At 38.6% G+C, this 21,021-nt stretch overlaps 1 protein-coding gene across 2 annotated transcripts in view; it reads right to left on the bottom strand.

The window, feature by feature from the left end:
• LOC308689651 (tripartite motif-containing protein 16-like) overlaps positions 1 to 19,664 on the bottom strand; it is a 113,931-nt gene extending 94,267 nt beyond the window's left edge. For both annotated transcript variants that reach the window (XM_081363480.1, XM_081363482.1), the window contains exon 1: positions 19,644 to 19,664. The gene's annotated coding sequence lies outside the window, so the exon portion shown is untranslated. The remainder of the gene's footprint in view (positions 1 to 19,643) is intronic.
• Positions 19,665 to 21,021: the final 1,357 nt, after the last annotated feature.

Here is a 21,021-nt window from a genome sequence, read left to right as displayed (position 1 = left end):
TCCCTTTCTTTTGTCTCCCGCTCTCTCTTTTCTTTTTCTTTTTTCCTCTTTGTCAATTGCCTCCCGGTGCCATCGGTCCTCACTTTCCCTTGCTTCTCTTGCTTGTCTTTCATCCCTAGCTTGTCTCTCTCGTTCTCTTCTGTCCTCCTTCACCTCCATTTTTCTCCATTTCTCACTTCCCTCTCCTGCATCTCCCTAAACAAAAACCTCCAGGTCTTTTGGTCTCTTGGGAACCCTCCTTGGTTCGGGACTCACTGAAAATGAAGAGGCCACAGCAACATCCGGCCCACATGAGGCAACGAGGGCAGGTGGAGTGATGGAGGGTCTCGTAAGGGCAGGTGGAGTGATGGAGGGTCTGTTTTAGCTCCAATTTGCCTGCCTTCAATTTGAGATATGAGCAGTCAACATAGCTTTTAACATTTAGGAATTCCATCTCAATCAGCCCAAACTGACATGGCTTTGAAGGGTCAAAGATTAACCCATCTGGAGACACCCCCAGCCAAGGAGCGTCAGGGTGAAGTACCAATCCACAGGGGTAGTGGTTGACCCTTTTCATTTGGCAATATTCCCAGAAAGCAGCTGCCTCTAATTCGAGCCCCCTCTTCATCTGCGCCGTCTGAACGAGTCCCTTGCAGAATACAAGCTTATAACTGCTGGCTTATCAATCCTAGCTTCACCCTACACTCAAACTGTGAGGTTTCTCAGCTTTCCTCATGGACCTGTAGCACAATGCCATGAGAATGACTTCACCTGTGCCCTGCCCCTGATTCTTACTAGAAACTGAGAGGTGTAACGGAAAGCAGATGATCAGGTCTGCCTTTTTGTTGATTAATCAAATCTAATCAACAAACAAAAGGTACTGATTAACCCCTCAAAACAAAACAACAGTGTTAGCAGATGCTCGGTCAGGTCCCCTGAGTTAATCTCATCAACTCAAGAAGATATTCACACTGAAAAGGAAGGACAAAGTTCGCCACGCGGTTCCACGTGTGCACGACTCTGCATACACACACACAAAACACAGACTCCTTATCATGCCCGACCACTTGTGGTCAAAATTACCTTTTTAAAATGTTTAAAATGTATTTCTTGCTGTGCTTATGATCCTTATACCCGAAATACGATATCTATAAGCTTTATTGATATGTAATCAGTTTAATATGCATGTAATCACGAGAAATCCTGTTTCTTTGTGTTGTTGACTAACAGAATTGTCATTCGCGGTATTGTTTTGTTCAGAAGAACACAACGGTGTTGAATATTTAGCACAGAATATTAGAGGATGCATTATTTGATTAATACCAGTTTTATAAATGTTTATGAACGAAGTTTATTCCGCCAGCATTAGTTAGAAGAGGCGTGTACCTTTCCAAATGAAAGGACATGACCACAATACGTCCTCCCAGGCGATTGGGTCACGCACGCAAGGGGGCGTGACTTGAGCTCCTTCAAAACACAGCGGGCTCTCTCACCTCTCTCTCTCTCACCTCACTCTCATCCTTCCTCCTTTTCTCCCGGCGCGACGCTTCCCCGAGGAACATCCCGGAAGGCCTCGGACAAACACATGTTCGAGTCGTAGCAGCCGTTCTTTTGCAACTAAGTTATATTTGCCTCTTCCTTCACGGAAGATGAAGACGAACTTTCTCGGTAACGTTACATTTCAGTGAGCCTTTTCAAGCTTCCCGCGACACCTCGTCCGCGCTTTCAGCATCAACCAAACAGAGAACATATTTATCTGATAAAAGCTGCTTTTCTGGGGTCCGGCTTTTAGGTTTCTGTATGTAACAATTACTAGCTTTTCCCTTCTCTCTATTTCTTTCTTTCTTTCTGTCATTTCATTTTATTCTTATCACGTATGTTATTATTGTTTAAATGTTTGTTTGTGTTTATTGTTTGCATTTTTACGTACGTTTCTATTCGTAGCTCATATAATCTTTAGTCACATTTATTAAAATCCATTTATACTTTTCACTGTCTCTGTGTTTGAAACCCACCATTCTAAAGTCAATGAAACAAAAGATCCAGCTACAAGCTCGATATTAGACTACATTCAGTAGTTTTAATTAATAAACTCATAAAGTTTACTGTTCGTAAAAACTCATAAAATAAATGTACATGCGACTTATGAATTATGACCATGAGTTATGATTATTAATATTTCCAAAATTCCCTATATCCTTGAGCTAATTCACATTTACCCAGAGTCGTATACGCTACAGAGGGGAGAAAGTTAATACAACTGATAATACAATTATCACAAAAAACAAGCTTCTATACTAATGTTTAGAGTTTGATTCCCTTGTTCCACTTGCTGGAGCAGGGGACCAGGCATCAACAATATGAAGAACATCACTGATGCTTATTTAGCAGAGAGAAAGGATGTCTGTTTTGTACAGATTCTCTTAAACCTAAGCAATTGTGATTCTCAATGCCTCTAAAGGTGTGCTTTGGATGAAAGCTGTGTTTGTGCAACAGCTAGTGAGTGTCTGTTTCTTTAAAATAGACCTTAAAATTCAAAGTGCCCGTGGAAAGAAAGTTAGGGCTTTTGTATGACACGACGTCGAGAAGATGGACCTCTAATTGATAAACTCTATTTGATTTTAATAGAGACTTGGTGCCGGTTCAGGTGTTTTGCGAAAGTGATTAAATAGTCCTTAAATGCGTCCCCAGATATCATCCAGAAATATGTAGTATCAGGGTTGCCAACGTTGGGACTTTGGCTGGAGTGAGACTCTGTAAAACTTTGCGCGCGCGGAGAAAATTTTTGGCAACCCTAACCCTAATTTTAAAAATGTCAGTCCTTGTTTACTCAGTATAAACCCTGATTTATGGGAAAAAAAGAAAAACAACTAATAGAATGGAAACATGTTTTCAAAATGTATTTATTGATTGACTGATTGATATAAAAAAATGAAGATAGAGGTGATTAAATAACAAACGTGTAAAACAACAACATCAAAACAATAAGAAATCTAAAAACAAAAGGGACACATAATAGTTACTCCACCTCCCCAGAAAACCACAACACAAGTTTCACACATTAGGCCTGTTGTGCCACAGTGGCAGTGTTGGCCTGCTCCAATACCTCTGCAGGAGGCTCGTATCTGAAGCAGGGTTCGATCCTTTCATGAACCGTAATGCGTCTGTCACGTGACAAATGAACGAAAGACTGGGAAGGTAAAGTAATTATTTATGTTCCCTGTAAATTATTTGACTGCATTATAATGATTTCTTAATTCAGAATATGATAAAGACTGAGTAGGCGGGTGTGTTCATGGAATTTGGCTGTTAAAAGTATAACATTTAAAGCCCCTTAAATGAACGAAATGACTCGAAAAAAGATTTGTTAATTTTAATGAACGAGGTAGAACAAGCCAGTCAGTAAAATGATCCGAACTTCCCATCACTCATAGGGTGACATCAAGTGACAGTCTGTTCCTGGTGTCAGTCTTGTTTAGGCCAATAACTGAAAAGGTTCGCTCAGCATCCGCATTTGACTGTGACAGACTCAACACAATCTGGGCAACCTTTGATAATTTGGGGAATTTTAAAAAGCCACTTGCCCGATTTGCCAAAACGTAATTTGTACCATGAGCCTATTTTTATTGAGCAAATAGCTAGCCCACATAATGCACGTCAGACAACGTTTGCAACTATAGTTGAAGTCTGTACTCTCGGCACACAGACTGATTAGGCAAGGCTACGTCTGTAGTGACAAGGCACATCATTTTATTATCTGCTTACCTTGATTGTCCGAACTCCGAACTCTCTCGGAACTTTCCACATGCAACTGACGTATCAGGTTTCAGCGAATCAACGATCAGAGTATACTGCAGTGAGAACTTTGTAGGCAGATGTTACAGCTGTGTGCCTTAAACTCCTCTCCTGTCATTAATACGCTGTGGTCTAGTATAGTCATCAACAGAAAATTAACGGATTGAGAGGGGAGAAACGTGGATTTTGGCGTGACATTTCTTGCGTGTGCGTGAGATTGATGCTGAAAGCATGAGTGTCACGCCAGATGCGTGAGAGTTGGCAACCCTGTAGTATGCAAATGTTTTTTTAGGTGCAGAACTAAGGGCCAACTCCTCCCAATCCGCCATAAATATATTTGCGTATGATGGGGCAAACTTTTTGCCCATAGCTATTCCCTTAATTTGCAAAGAAAATTTGGAGTCGAATCGAAATGGTTCTTTGTCAAATTAATTTCTTTATCTAAGATCACTGTTGCATTCTCCTTGTCAGCAGGTTTTTTTTACAATCTTTTTTTCTGTAATTCTCCTAAAGCTTTTCTTTCTCTCGTTGTCAAATTCCATGTTTCTTTAAAACCCCAATTTAAATGTTTATGGGCATTGTAACGTAGTGAACCCAAATGCAGTTTTATTAAACATACACTAAATAAAAACTAGGTTTGACTTGACATAACATGAACAGGAACATGAAACTCACCAACAGATTACAGATAACAAAGCTAGACCAAGACGCATGGCAAACAGACTACTAATGACTGGACAAGGGACACCTCTGCACAGTCAAGAAATTAAACCAATAAGAACATAACACATTCAACTACGGGAGCACATGGCAGGATCACATGACAAAACAAGTCAAGGAGCATGAATACAAAGGCATGAACACAAACAAAATCCATCCTATGATGATGATATGCCTGCAAATCTTGGAGTAGCTTTTTTTTTCTTTGTTTTAGAACCGTGTGAAGTGGGAATGTAAGAGAGACCTTTAAGTAACACTGAGTTTTGTTCTTCGCTGAGAACCAATGACTTCGAAAGATTAATTATCAATTTATTATAATAAATAATAGCTTTAGCTGTCATTGATCTCCAGTGAATTCCATCCTGTTCAACCTGGATCTGTTCTGATGGAAGTGCAGAAACAGAACTTATGTGTGCGTTTATGTGCTCTAACATTTGCTGTTCTCCTAATGGGAGAGTTCTGGACAAGTTAATGAGGATCTCTTTACCCGGAAGTCTCTTTCTTGCTGCTCTGAAGGTTCTTTGAAGCTCTGAGATCGCTGTCATGCTGGTATCTATGTTGCTTATTGTTAAGACTAAAGGCCAGAATATTTTTTTTCTGGCATTAGTCACTGTGGCCTTCTCAACTAAGTTCCTGGCGTATTGAACTTGACAAACTTTTTCTTGATCCTGAGGCTCCAGTCAAACAGCTTCTTGCCTGTATTAATGTGTCTAAGTGGTTGGCCCAATGGACTTAATAACGCAGAGGCAGAGGCCACCCGCTTCGGATGTTATCACCCGATTGAATGGACATTATCTGTGGTTATCGGCCCATTCGTATGGGCCAGTAGGGCCCTACTGTGCCTCCTAGCAGGTGCTGTAGGTTGTTATCATCTATTCACATCGCTGATCAGCATCATACAGGAAGACTCTCGATCCAGTCCCCCAGGAATACAGTCCGCCGCCAGACCTCAAACTTCCCGCGACTTTCAGGTAAAATGACAGAAAATTAAGACATTTTCAACTGTTCCTATTTAGTTTATGAGCTAAAAAAAAAACATTTTTTAGAAAACTGTTATATTAAAGCTATAATAAGGTAACATAAAGAGTGTAAACGAAATTCCAGATATTGTTTTTATAGATTTTTTTTTTCATTTGCATTTACTGTATGTACCGGTCAAGCTAGCATTAGGCTACAGTTTACTACAAAAACGTTGTTGTTTTTTTAATTGAAACAAAACTGTTAGTATTACTAACAATTTAGCTTCCACCATGGCTAACTAATGAGTTAAAAAAAAGTTAGCAGATGAGGGGAAAAAACGATTTATTACACCGTGAGTTTCCTGTAAATTACACCTTTTAGCCTTAAAGCCGTTCTGTGTAATGACTACACTGTACATATATTTTGTATCTGCTTCATACAAACTCTTCATTCAGGCTATATCATGCTCGTATACCTAACGTACTGTATAGTGATAGTGATATCAGGTTTGTGGTAACGTTAGCTCTATTTTGATTTATGTAAGCTAGCAACAACAGGCTAACGTTAACAAAAATGCATTACTTGAATTAACCTTGAACTTGAAACATAAAACCTATACACAGGTCTTTCTATCTGTCTGCTTTCCTGCTTATGTTTCTCTGTACTTGACTTTGTCCATCTCATTTTACAACTTTTGATTCCCAGATTAGGAAAAACTGTTCCAAGATTGCAGTGGTAAGTTTGTTTATAATTTGTCCATATTGCATTATTGTAAATAAGGTTTTAACCAAGCTGCATGGATTTAGTGGGCTGATTGTGAAATATGTGTAAAGGCAAGTTTATATCCATTTATATTCCAGGTTGAAGATGGCTCAGAGAGGTACTTGTATTTACCAATCTAGAAGCCTAAGTCTAGTGTGTAAAAGAAAACTGGTATGGTGTGCAAAATCCACTCTTTCCCTCAGCATTATGTTTTTTTAAATAACTGGTTTATTACTGACTACCTTTTTTGTTGTTTCTTAACAAGAGCGAACAGAGATAAGGGACGATCAGAGAAACACTCTTAAATCCTTCTATAAGGAGGGAATGACAGGTGTTGGCTCGCCCTTGGTACTACAAGCTGTAGCAGCAACCGGTCTTGACATCTGTGTCATACAAGTAAGGGTTACTTGCTGCACTAATACACAGCTCTTTAAAAGTAATTCATGCTGTATTACTTCTATTTTTACAAAATGGAATTATTTTTCTTTGGTGGGGGGGTGGGGGTGGGGGGAGGGGGGGGGGCTGACATCCCATGTCATTAATTTTGTTTACTGTCTTTCAGAACTGGATTGGAAATTACAAGAGATCCCAAAAAGGTTCCGAGACCCGGCCCTCAAAGCCAAAGTTTTACACTCGGGATTTGTCACCATACAACCTTTTTTGCAGGGATGTTCTCCGAAAGAAAGGTGAGAGGGACTGTTTGTCATATTAGAATTTCATGTTGTCAATTTTCATCAGTGGTTCACAAGGGTCATGAAACTAATGTTTAGTATACTATTTGGCAGGCACTTTACATGTAGAAGTTACATAGATTGATATAAGACTGGTCTGTTTGTTGATGTATTTACAAATTATTGTTTGAAAGGTGGATTTCAAAATCCAAGGGCAAACTGAGGTGTCAGACACATTTTCTGCAGACTGTAAAGTGTTAAAGGAGAACTCCGGTCAATTTTAACATTGAGCTCATTTTTTTGTAAATTTGGAGTACAGAGAACAACGACAAAAATTGGTGTTGCCTACACCGTGTTATCCTCTTTTTAAAATTTGCACCCTAATGACTTCAATGGGGCAAGTTTTAAACCTGCTTTTACCCTCTTAACATCCTTGATGTGTCATTACAAGTGCACAGGTCATGTGAGTGATTCCTTTAGAGTGAACATGGGTGAATCTGACTGCAGTAGATGTGAAAGATATAAAAATGATGTTATTTAAGCCAGCGCAAATACCTGTATTTACATCCTGTTTTCGGTTGAAGTCCAAAGTAGTCGACTGTCGAGTTCATGCGCATATGTTTACTTACCTATGATCACGCGCGTGAACTCGACAATCGACTACTTTGGACTTCAACCGAAAACAGGATGTAAATACAGGTATGAGCGCTGGACGAATTAACTTCATTTTTATTCATATCTTTCACATCTACTGCAGTCAGATTCACCCGTGTTAACTCTAAAGGAATCACTCACATGACCTGTGCACTTGTAATGACACATCAAGGATGTTAAGAGGGTAAAAGCTGGTTTAAAATATGCCCCATTGAAGTCAACAGGGTGCAAATTTTAAAAAGAGGATAACACTGTGTAGGCAACACCGATTTTTGTCGTTGTTCTCTGTATTGACAGCACTCCAAATTTACAAAAAAATGAGCTCAATGTTAAAATTGACCGGAGTTCTCCTTTAAGTTTACTGTGCATTCATTTTTCTTCAGGGACTATGAAGGATATAAAAGGCAGGTGGTCCACACTAGAGGAGAAGCAGAAAGACAAATATAAACAGGAAGCAGCAGTGCTGAGGGCACAAGGGCAAGACCTTAGCATTGAAATGAGGGAGCTCAAAATAAAAAAAAATCTGAACCAGCTGAAATTACAGGTTTGGAAAGAAGGGAACTTAAAGGCAGGGTCCATGATGTTTTTAAAATACATTTTTACAATATTGATTTAATTCCACTTCAACAACTGTTTGTGACCAATTAATTAGATGATCTATCACAAAAGACATTACTAACATTTAGTAACCTGGTGAACATACAGGACTGAAAAACACCAACCAGTCATTTCACAAGGATGAAGAAATGATTGAATGGTCATATGTCAATCAAAAACAGTTGGCATTGGTCCCTCCCCCAGACGGGTCCAAGCATTGCATGTTACTGTACTCTGGACGTGTGGTTTCGGGGCGAAGTCTGAAGAAAGGGGTTTGGACTTCTGAATTGTATATTTTCTAAATTTAGCTTGCTCAAGCTGTTTTTCCAGAAACTTGGACCCTGCCTTTAATTTGATTTGATAAGTGGGATTGTTGTTGTAGATTTAAGGATGATTAACCACAAGTGCGAATGGAGCAGAACACAATGGCTGTTTGTGTTCATATTTTGATTCTTTGATGATTCAGCATTCACACCAATTATATTCTCCACATTTTTTCTGCACATCATTTAGACTCTTAATGTTTAGTAAATGTAATTTTCTTAAGCACTTATTTCTCACAATATTTTCACCCAGTAAAAGTGTTTTCATATAGATTGCCATGCCCTGTTATGAGTTGCTTCTTCAGTATGTTGGAATGTTGGTATGCATGTTGGATTTTTTTATTTGATATTCTTTTTTACCTGAAAATGGTAAAGGTGTCCAAACTTGAGGAGTTGGGTGTTGAGACGGCCATTTTATCTTTTGACCGACAAAAGTCTGGCCTAGAGGTCTACGAAGTCAGCAGCAAAGGGGCAGCTGACTTCCTTGACTCCACAGACACAGCAAACAACTTTGCACTGCACTTCAAAGGTGTTTTTATGAAAAACTACACAAATGGCTTGTAATAGTGCAAAGATACATAATACAATTCTGTTAGATAAATGATATGGTTTGTCCTAACGTTTGCAGCCAATTCCGCTTGCACTACTGACAGCACCACCCACAGCAACAAAGGTCAAGTCAATGACCTGGTTAAGAAAGTGCAGGACCTCTTCAATCAAAGATATAGTAAGCATATTTTCTAACTTTTTTTTAGGCAAATGTGAAAAATGTATAAATATTTACATATATTAATGAGCTAATATGCCTCCATGAATCTGTGGCATTTTAAGTAACTTGTTAAATTGTTTACCTATAGCATACAATCTTAAGAATTACATGTTTACAGTCTATGCACTGATTATAAACAGGTAGGGAAGTCGGAATTGTCAAACTGAAAAATTGTGTGCATGCATGAGCATATTCATGTCTTTCAGAGGAGGCTGGAGGTTCTGGAAGGCTCCCTTACCAGGCCTTGTTAAACCGAGGCCTGACGGTAGTTGGACTGCCAAATGGCCTTGGTCTAAGGAAGCCATCTTTTTATGGAAGACACCAATTAGATGCCATTTTGAAAGATGCTGAGCAGATTTCATTTGAAATTAGTAAGTCATATTTAGACTTACTAGTGGCAGTTGTATTTCTGCATGCTATTTCGCTCTTTGAACACTGAGCGAATAATGAGGTAACAAAAATATTACAATATTGTGCAGGGCCATTATAAACATCCCAAACTGATTTTTGTGTTTTGTTTCAGAATCAAAATTATAGTGGAACACCATTTTTAAGGCACCTCTCCAGATAGTCTTTACATAGTTGAATATGATTTTGGAGACTGTGATTGCCCATTACAGTGGTTTACATTTACAAACTATGAAATGAATAAATCTATTCCTTTCATTGTTGTAACTTATATTCCCTGTATGATAATATAGGATTTTTTTCCTCCAGCAATTACGTGTCATGTATATCCTTCATACAGTAAGTGTACCTTTTTTGCCTTAACATATAAAGCAGATGCGACACGATGCAGTCCAACTGGGATGGGAGAGGGTGTTCTTGAGGACATGGACCCAGAAGCCACGGCAGACAATATCCATATAAAGGAAGGATGCCAGTCAGTGGAAGAGTTACTGCAACCTATGTGTGGAAATGGTAATTATTTGTAACTGATTTCTTTTTAATGCCAGTGGCTACAACCCAAATGCATTTTATTGGATTGAGATTGGTGCACAGACAAACGATCACAAAACTAACAGAAAAATGAATAAATCTATTCCTTTCATTGTTGTAACTTATATTCCCTGTATGATACTGTAGGATTTTTTCCTCCAGCAATTACGTGTCATGCATATCCTTCATACAGTAAGTGTACCTTTTTTGCCTTAACATATAAAGCAGATGCGACACGATGCAGTCCAACTGGGATGGGAGAGGGTGTTCTTGAGGACATGGACCCAGAAGCCACGGCAGACAATATCCATATAAAGGAAGGATGCCAGTCAGTGGAAGAGTTACTGCAACCTATGTGTGGAAATGGTAATTATTTGTAACTGATTTCTTTTTAATGCCAGTGGCTACAACCCACATGCGTTTTATTAGATTGAGATTGGTGCACAGACAAATGCTCACAAAACTAACAGAAAAAGAGAGAAAAGCTCACAAATTGTTTAACCATATTTATTTTTCAAAAAGAAAAATGAATATCACATAGGTCTTCGCATGCAGTAGGGATTACACCCACAGCGCAAAGAGACGTCCAAACGGCGCATATTTTAAGTGGTTTCTGGACACCCAAATTACATCCCCTACAGGTTTACAACGTGACACCAGACAACTTCTTTTTTCCAACGTCTACTGAATGTCAAGTATTGATGTCCACATTACTTCTGTATAAAGGCTAATTGTGTCCAGATTTGGTCAATGTCAAATTAAGTATGTTTTTTAATACAATTTGTGAGCATATGTCATGGAATCATTGATATCTGGTGACTGTGGAGGTTGTTGGAGGATAGTGAACTCATTATGATGTTGAAGAAAGCAGCTTCTGAGCCTACCATCTGAATGTGGAGCTGAAATGGAGACTCATCAGACCAGACGATATTTATTTTCTGCATTTTTAAGACCATTCTCTGGAAACCCTAGAGAATGGTTGTGGGTGAAAATCCCAGTAATACTCAGACCAACAACCATGCCACATTCAAAGTCCCTTAAATCCCCTTTCTTCCTCATTCTGATGCTCAGGTTGAACTTCAGCAAGTCTTCTTCACCATGTCTACATGACTAGATGTGTTGAGATACTGCTATGTGATTGGCTGGTTAGATATTTGTGTTCATAAGCAGTAGCACAGCTGTATATAATAAAGTGTCCAGTGAATGTCAATACTAACACTACTTACTGTATCCAATAGTCATGGGTCATATAAATGCTGACAAATTGGATTACAAATTTTCCATTAATAATATAAGGTACAAGATATGTATCGAGTTTTTATCATATTGTTTTATGTACTGTAGGTGCACAGCAGATAGCAGAGAACTTCCCTGGAACTTCTTCAGCCACTTATGTCGTTATGATGACTGCAGATGACAGTATGTATTGAAATTGTACTATTCCACAGCAAAATATACATTATCCTTGCAACCACGAGTCTCATTGTCTATTGCAGAGTCTTCATATGAAAATGTTTAAGTTAAATTATTTTAGGATAACATTTATGATGTATATGATACAGCACTTTGAGACTTGTTTCACAGAGATAAAGTGCTTTATAAATAAAATACATTATTATTATTATAATATGAGGCTTGTGTGTCTCTGTATTTTTTCAGGTTGTCACTATAAGAGATGACTTTTGTAGTATTCAACCACCATATCAGATCAACTCAAAGTCGCTGAGCTTGCAAGCTTTCAGTTGAGCTGGCCAGTTGTAACAGAAATAGCTGCCTTTGAGACATTATTTTAAATATGTTTAATACTGTTGGTTGGTTGATTGATTGATTGATTGATTACAAAATTTACATAAAAAAACGTATCTTTTGTTTTTCCTTACTTCCTTTTTTCTTGGTAGGTCAAGACACCTGCTGTGTCTGCCGCATCCTTTTTGGTGACAAGAGAAAGAATGCTACCAAAAAATGGCGTTCATGGTCACAGTGTACAGTGTGTCAGTTCTGGTCACATACTGCATGTGGTTTTAAAAGCAACATGTGCCAACACTGTCAGTGCTGAAACACCTGAAATAAATGTCTTTGTGGTTTTGTTTAAAATGTTTTTTGCATGCCTTTTGTAATCATTACACAGCATGAATTAAAGTTTCACATTATTAAGAAGCATGGTTTTAGTAATTTCTTTACATGGATGTTTGTATACATGTGAACGGGGTGGGGGTGGGATATTTTTGTTTTAGGGCGTGCTGTTTATGTTCAGATGTGTTTGCTCTGTGCAGTGCGTGATTGTTAAACTGTTAAAAAAATAAATAAAGATATTGTTGGAAAAAAGAAGCATGGTTTACTGTGAATTGGGGAGTTATTTGAGTTCATGTGATGCACACTTACAGAATGTTTATTTTTTATTCTGAGAAATTCCTGGAACATAAATGTTCTCAATCTCCACCATCACAATTACGTTTTTATTCACAGATATGATGGATATAAATGGTATAAATCGTAATACATATGTATAGATACATGTACACTACCGCTCAAATGTTTGGGATCACTTTCCCATTAAATCCAATGGGAAAGTGATCCCAAACTTTATAGCTGTAGTGTACATGTATGGATATATGCCTGTATTCCTTATTTACTGAGACTGCTTCAAATCCCCAATGAGATTAATAAATCAGACTATTGAATGGGAAGGATTAACACCCAAAAGTTCAATCTTGGTCTCATCCAACCCAGTCTCATATAAAAACGTACCCTGACTACGTTGGTCCAAAGTGCAAAACGTAGAGGGGTTACAATCATGGCCCTTAAATTGTATGACTGTTACATTTTTTTTTTGCCTATTCTTTTCCTATTGTTTTCCGTCCGAGTCACGTGACTTTCAAGATTCCGGCTGTGAGAACAAAAAACATGGCGGACATTTCTTTCATTTTTAGTGAAAAATAACCTTAGTGGGTGGAGGTTTATTCTGTGGCTCAATTGTTTATTTAGGTGGATCAGCATGGACACACTGAAGGAGGGTCAAAACAATCCACAAAGCTGTGTGTCTGGTTTGATGAAGACAAAGATGGTCAACCTCTGCCAAAAAGATGTAGAGCTGGGGAGAGACGAAAGCGAAATTCAGCTTACGTTACTGGTTGTTGTTTTTTTGTTTGTTTTTTCATCATTCATTATTCATTGAGCAAGTTCTAAATGGATATTCATATTTTTACAGTTTCTTCAGCAACCGTTACACCCTCCTGTGCTCCGTCTACCAGCACAACTGAAGACAGTGTGACCATCGAAAATTTAGGTTTTTTTCACTTAATACTTGTTTCCTCATTTGTTATGTGGTAATTGCCCAGATTTACCATTGCCTTCTTCTATTTCATTTTCAGACTCCCTCATTCAAGATGTCCGAGACCTCTTGGGAAGTGGTGCTGAACAACCTCTCCCCTCACATTGGAGGAACAGGCAAACTTCCTCTCTGAGAATTGGACAGTAATGAGGCCCTTCATGGTGAACAATATGTTGTCATCTGAGAAGCCCAAGGAGGGGGTTTGCCATCATTGTGGACACAAGGCTGCAGTAGTGATGTGTAGGGACTGTTTACCACGATCACTCTACTGCACAGCCTGTGACCTTTCCACACATGAGGCCCTGGTGCTTCATAACAGAGCATCCATGGTGGAGGGGTTCTTCAGACACCTGCCGCCATCCACTTTTGTTCAGCAGGATGAGGGAGGGAAGTTCTCCTATTATGAAAAAGGTAGTTTTACATTTTACATGAACCCTGGTTTACTCCAACAAACATGCTGGATGAAGTTTTGTTTGATAGAAACAACACCCTCACTGTTTCATTTACACTAATACTGTATGTAAACTAATTCTGCTTTTTAGATTGCATGTTACCAATCGTTCCTCCCTGCTGCGACTGCTCCACTGGGCAAACAAGCTTTTCCAAGGGAAAGCCAGTTATTTTAATTGGAATGAATGGTAACTTTTTTTATTTCTTCATATTGTTTTTTTTGTTTCTTGCGAACAAGAGATAATTGTTTTTCTCTGAAATTTCAGGAAGATACAACCTCTTCCTTCCATCAGTAAACTGCTCCTGTGGAAAAACTTTGCCAGTGACCATAAGTGATCTGGTTGAAAGTGGTTACTGGCCAGCCACTGTCAATTTTGAGACCTTGTACATGCTAGACTTGTTCACCACGTATAGAGGATCTAAAAATCACTGCCCCAGGGATGTCGAGACTAGCTTTTGTCAGCATGCTCGAGTGTCGTACAAAACTCTTCGGGCGAGTGAGTGGACTCATCATTTAAGTTATCTTATTAGGATAACCTTTTAAATAACTGATTCATTGTTAGGACTTGTTCTTACAATCCCCAAAATTTCAATACATATTTCTTGACAGAGCCCTTTCTTCGTCATGACCACGGTCTGTCTGAAGCCAACCTTCGAAACAGTTACTTACTGTTTTGTTTTGTTTTGTTCACTTTTGCTCTCAGAGTGGTAAGATATGTGGGGACACAATGCAGAGGGCCTTCCTCTAATGGGCCTATGCCAAATTTGAAGTTGACAATCTGTCTCAGGTCCAGCATTTTCAGTGCCCTGCATGCACACCCTCCATGTTGGCAGTTGCAGTGGATGGGAACCGCAAATTATATCGTTTCAGAAGCCAACCAGGGTGTGTAACATTCATGTACAATGAAATGCTAGTGAGCCACAAATTACTTTTATACAATAAATTTTACCCACATCTACATATATCTTTCAAGACCTGATGGGTTTTTTGATGGAGTCTTTTTGGCCGATGATGCTGAGGTGTCCTCCTTTGTTGATTACATCCATGGAACAACTGGACATGTAAGCTAAATTTATATTTCTTCATGTGTAACACCACAATTTCACATTTTTATGAATGCTTGCCAGTTTTTTCCCCCAAAATTTAAACATTATTTGGTTTATTTAAGTAATAGAGGGGCATTACTGCATCAAATGCCATAATACCATGATTTACAGCTTATTTTGTAAAATGTAATTGTGTAAATGTCTGTATTTGCCCTCATCTGTTTAAGAATCCAGGGAAAGGGAGATGTGGTGCGGGTCAGTGAACCGCAGCTCGAGAGTCGCCAACAAGTCTGCAAGCAAACTGGACAAGGAAGGTGTTGAAGTTGCTGTCTGCCGTCATGGGGTTTTGCTGAAGGGACTGAATATGTTCCGTGGAGAAATATTTGCATACCCATTATATCTCCAGAAACAGCTAGCTTCACAGACCGTCCAGTTCTTTTGCTCTGATGTGGTCTGCAAATATTGGCCATATCTGCAGAGAGTTGTGGACCACTGTCCAGAGTTGGAGGACTTGCTGAACATGCGCCCATTTCTCTCCATCATGCATGCAAAAGCGCATTCATGGATGTGTGAGGTAATCATGACAATTAGATGTATTTCTTACCATTTGTACCACACATTATGATTGTCTGTCCTCTGCCCCTACTTGTTGTTTTCCAAATAATAACATTCATGTAAATGTGTTACAGTTAAAATGGGGGGACGCAATCAAGAAGGAGCTGGAACAACAATCGGGGAGGAGGTTGAACAGGTTAACAGCTTCCTCTCCCGAGCAGCCATATGTTCCAAGTACATGTCAAAAGCCGGTAAGCATTTTTCATGTATAGTTGTGTCCAAATTGAGACCAAGGGGTTTGCACACTGATGCTCGGCCTTTGCATTTTAGAGTTGCTCCCTTAGAAAACAACTGTCTAGTCAGTACTTTTACACTGATCAGGATTCTATTTTTTTATTTAACTTCTGACTCGTTAATTAAGTGTATGATTATTTCCAGGCTTATGTGACAATATTAGAGAATGATCAATGTAGTATCTGACCTTTGGTCCTCACTGTGAACAAGAGATAATTGTTAAAATTACTGCACATACATTGTGAATCAAGTTTGCACAGACATGCTAACAATCCAGGCAAGTGGCTGGAACAAGCGAAAGGCAGAAAACCTTGACCAGACATTGGCCAAAAGATACATCAAGGTACTAACTAGGCAAATATGTATAATAACATTTTTGTTTTTAAATTGTCTCAGCATTTGTTAACATGGACATTTCTTTTGGACAGACTGTACAAAGGATTGCAGAGGCAACAAAGGACCTGGAGAAACTCACCGCTGAGTTATCTCTACAGCAAACACAGTCCAGCACTGGGTGTCTGATGTTCAGCAGTGGACCTCAGGTACTTTGAAAAAAATTATTTAATGGCATATTTTAAAGAATCATTGGCTCTTGTACAGGGGATCTGAAAAGCGGCTGATTGTAAACTGAAATGGGCATTAATTTGTTTGTTGTCGTACAAAGGAGCAACAATCCAAAATGACCTGCAGAGGACCATCGAGGGGCTATATTTTGGCATCAAACAGCGAAAATTTCAGCTGTATCGTCTGTTTGGTGAGAGCAGAACAGGCCACTAGTAATGCAGATTTGTGAAAAATTGAATTTACTACTGATTTATACATAGTAAAAATAGCAAAGCCATTTATATATATAAAAAAAGTATGTTTACTACAAGTCAGGGCAGCATACTGAAAAACTGTCAAAATCATAATAAGGTTGAGTGCAATAACCAAATATTTCCAATATTTCTGCAAAGTGCAGAGATGTCCTGACCTACCAATTTTGTCCTCTATTTAAAAAAAAATATGATTGTTTAAAATAGATTCCGAAAAAAAAATCACAATTTTTCAAATGATAATGAAACTTGTGATGCAAAAATGATCACACAAAATCTGTCACAATAATCATAACACATACATGCATATTGTGAAGTCGTATTTTGTATGGTGCTATTGTGTAGTCATCGTGTGAATGCACACTCATTTTGTGTTTCTCATTGTAGGTGGGAATAAGCGAAGGCATCAACTGAGAAATAAGATTGCTGTTGAGAAGAAAGCCTTGGAAGTTGCCATCAATGACCACAATGCTACTGTGGGGGAAGTTGAAAAACTGCCTCCTCCCAATGAACTCCTGGCTGTGAACAACTACTCCTGGCCATGGGAATGTAAGTACTTCCTCTGAAATGCACTGAATACAAATTGTTTGATGCACACATCTTGATGTAAATATGGAATCTGATGTAAAAAATGTTAAGACATTGGGCAATATGCAAAAAAAAAAAAGAATGCAGTAATTTGTAAATGGATGTGATCGAACCCCTTCGCGAAGCGCTGGAGTTCTATCTCATCCTTTCAGGGTTTATTTCTCTATTGTAGTAGTACAGCATGCAAAATATCTTCTGTCCCAATATTTTTATAGGTTGTAAGATAACACTTTGATGTAATGTATTGCTGCTGGCTAGACTGAAAGAAGAAGAAGTTATTGTGGTTTGCGAAGTCAAGCAGCACATGGAGTACATGAGGAGTGTTGCTGGACTGACTGTAGAGTTTACCTTTCAGCTCACTGAAGACACCAATGGGAAATGTAAGGACAATAAATAGTTAGACTTTTTCTTCAATTTGCTTCTCTGGGAACCATTGGCTCATTTCTTTATATTTTAATGTCACATTTTCAGGCAGTACAGAGGGCTTAATGGAGAAAGGACGTGAGGGACTACTCTGTGTGCTGAAGAGAAGTTTGTGTGAAGTTGAAGCACAACTGGCTATAGCACGCACAACATACAAAAAGTATTCTTGGACTGCAAACATTGTCCTTAGATGACTTCTCTGAAGAGGAGGACTTAGAGAATACTTCCTCAACTGATGAGGAATTGGGAGAGTAGTTATTAGAGAGAAAATGTGTATGACTCTATGAAGATGTCAAAGCACAAGATGTCAAACATGACAAATTACCTTGTTTTGTTTTTTAGCATTACATTTTTGGTCGAAATGTATTGCGCATCCCTACATAGCTTCACTGTAGTTGTATATAGTTTGTATATACTGTACTGTAGTTAACTGTCCATAGCCTATTGTTTTGTTACTCTCTCCAACAGTGTGCTATTCCAGCTTATGTTTCCACATGTTAGAATATTAATTCTCTCTCTCTCTCTCTCTCTCTCTCTCTCTCTCTCTCTCTCTCTCTCTCTCTCTCTCTCTCTCTCTCTCTCTCTCTCTCTCTCTCTCTCTCTCTCTCTCTCTCTCTCTCTCTCTCTCTCTCGCTCTCTCTCTCTCTCTCTCTCTCTCTCTCTCTCTCTCTCTCTCTCTCTCTCTCTCTCTCTCTCTCTCTCTCTCTCTCTCTCTCTCTTAATTTTACCCAGTAAAGTGAACTGTTGTTTCAACTATAGTCATGTCTCTTTTGTTTGATTCATGAATAGCTTTCATTTAAGTCAATTTCCTGTTTTATCCCTTTGTGTGTGTTGTTCCTTTCAAGTAAGTCTGTAGTAAGTATTAGGGCCTATATTCTAAGGCAGGTGTCATCAACTACACTTGTCCGAGGGCCAGAACTTTTCTCAGCAGACACTATCAGGGCCAGATGCTCTTGTAAAATTAAAATATTATTTTATTAATATTTATTAATACTATTATTAATCATATTAATATTATTATTATTATTATTATTATTATTATTATTATTATTATAAGTAATATATTATTATTTCATATATCAATTTGCCTTTAAAATGTATGTTATTTTTTAGCCTTTGTCTCTTCACCTGTACGATAGCAAGCCACTAGGGCGAAAACGATATTTTAGGCTTCATATTCATGAGAATGTCAAATGCTAAGGCAGACAGCACAACAGCTGTCAAGCCCGATGTTAAAATGATAGTGTCGGAGGGGAAATGTCACTTCTTTCTCAAACTGTGTGATTGTTACATTTTTGCCTATGTTTTGTCTCTATCATGTGACTCGAGGTTCCTGTCGGGAAAACAAAAACGGCGGACAATTAAATATCTCTTGTCTTAAAGATATGTGTTTTATAACGCAGCACTACAGTAGACTGACGTCAAATATGACGGTTTTAAAAATCACGCCTTCAGTTATGAAAAACAAATGTGTTTGTGTGTGTGTGTTTTTTTTTTTTTTACATTTTTCATAGTGGAAGTAGCAACATGGGCCGTTACTATGGAGATGAGGACACTCAGTCCGTTTTGCGTCACGTGAGCAGATGCGTCACGTGGGTCTCCTGTTTTAGTTAAAATATAGTCATTAAGCAAACATTTTTGTCTTTTCTTAGCATAGATCATATACATGTAGTATAATTATTTATTAGACAGTGTGTGATATTTGATATATTGGGTAGATACATGTTTTCACAACCCTAGCACGACCCTAAAACGGAGGAACTACAACTGGGGTGCTGATGTCAACACAAGTACTAAAGAGGGGTCTAGGGAGTTGTAGTTTTTTAAAAAAAAAACAGGGTTTTCCCTAAAATTGGAAGTTATAAATACTTAATTTGTGGCATTCCAGGGGTTTGAGGGGATGTTAAACACATTTTTGGCATCAGACTTTAAATATTGTCTTGTTCAAAGGGGGATTTTTTATTTTCACACCATAGTCCCCCCCCCCCCCCCCCCCCCACACACCCCTTGGTGACTATGACTATGACTACTCAACTTATAACCCATGTCAACACCTTTCTCTAACAGTTGGTCTCATGTCCGTAACCCTTTTTGTTCCATAATTATAAGCCTTCAAATATGCCCTGAGGTTAAGGTTCAAAGGTCAATATCTCAAAGCAGTAATACTATAGAACCTTCAAATTGATATATGTTACTCTCCAGGTCAAGACCTTTCCAGTGATGTATTTGGTTTAGCTATATGACAAAGTTTAAATTTTTTCACATTTTGGACATGTGCCCTAACAGGCTTAGGTTCAGAAAGCACTTTGAGGGCTTCAAGTGTGTGTGTGTGTGTGTGTGTGTGTGTGTGTGTGTGTGTGTGTGTGTGTGTGTGTGTGTGTACCTGTTTTTCTATCCCGGTGGGGACTTTAACCTGAATGCACACAGACTCATTGTGAGTCCCCGTGTCACAGTAGGGACCTAAATTGAGGTCCCCATGGGTAAACAAGCTTATAAATCATACAGAATGAGTTATTTTTTTTTTTTTGTAAAAATGCAGAAAGTTTTCTGTGATGGGTAGGTTTAGGGGTAAGGGTAGGGGTACTGTATGGAGATAGAATATACAGTTTGTACAAAAACCATTAAGTTTATGGAGAGTCCCCACAGAGATAGTGAACCTGACGTGTGTGTGTGTGTGTGTGTGTGTGTGTGTGTGTGTGTGTGTGTGTGTGTGTGTGTGTGTGTGTGTGTTTTGTCTACTAAAATCTAACTATAACATTTGATGCATTGTGTAGCCTATTTGCTGTGGCAGATATAAATGATTTGAATGAATGTGTTAGGTCATCCTGGCATAAACCAGTCACAGAAAAAAACAAAAAAAACATTTAGTATGTTTGTAAGTCATTTGGTTTATGAGGACACAGATGCCCTCATAAACCATGTAATACCCATGTCTTTATACACATTTGTGCCCTCATAATCCATATACAAGAACACACACACACACACACACACACACACACACACACACACACACACACACACAATAACAGCAGGCCCTGATAGGAGGAGGAGGACAGATGGTCCCGAACATCATTCGTGTAATATAAATGGGGGGGGGGGTTATATCGTATAAATTATACGATCGTATAAATTATACGATTAAATAATTAATCGTATAATTTTTCTTTTGATATAAACAGTGTCACAAAAGTGGCATCAAGTTCTGCGAGAGGTCGCTGATTGACAAGTGGGTTGCCCTATCACAGAGGCACAGAGGTCAGCAGATTGACAACTGAGTGAGGGGGGTGTGTCCGCTCTCTCCGCCACCATCATACTGTACAACACAGGTGTCGAACTGTACAACCTC

The sequence above is a fragment of the Scardinius erythrophthalmus genome (genome assembly GCF_964197995.2).
Source record: "Scardinius erythrophthalmus genome assembly, chromosome: 4".
Lineage (NCBI taxonomy): Eukaryota > Metazoa > Chordata > Actinopteri > Cypriniformes > Leuciscidae > Scardinius > Scardinius erythrophthalmus.
The sequence above is the reverse complement of the archived record's forward strand: the minus strand, read 5'-3'. Positions and strand labels throughout refer to the sequence as shown.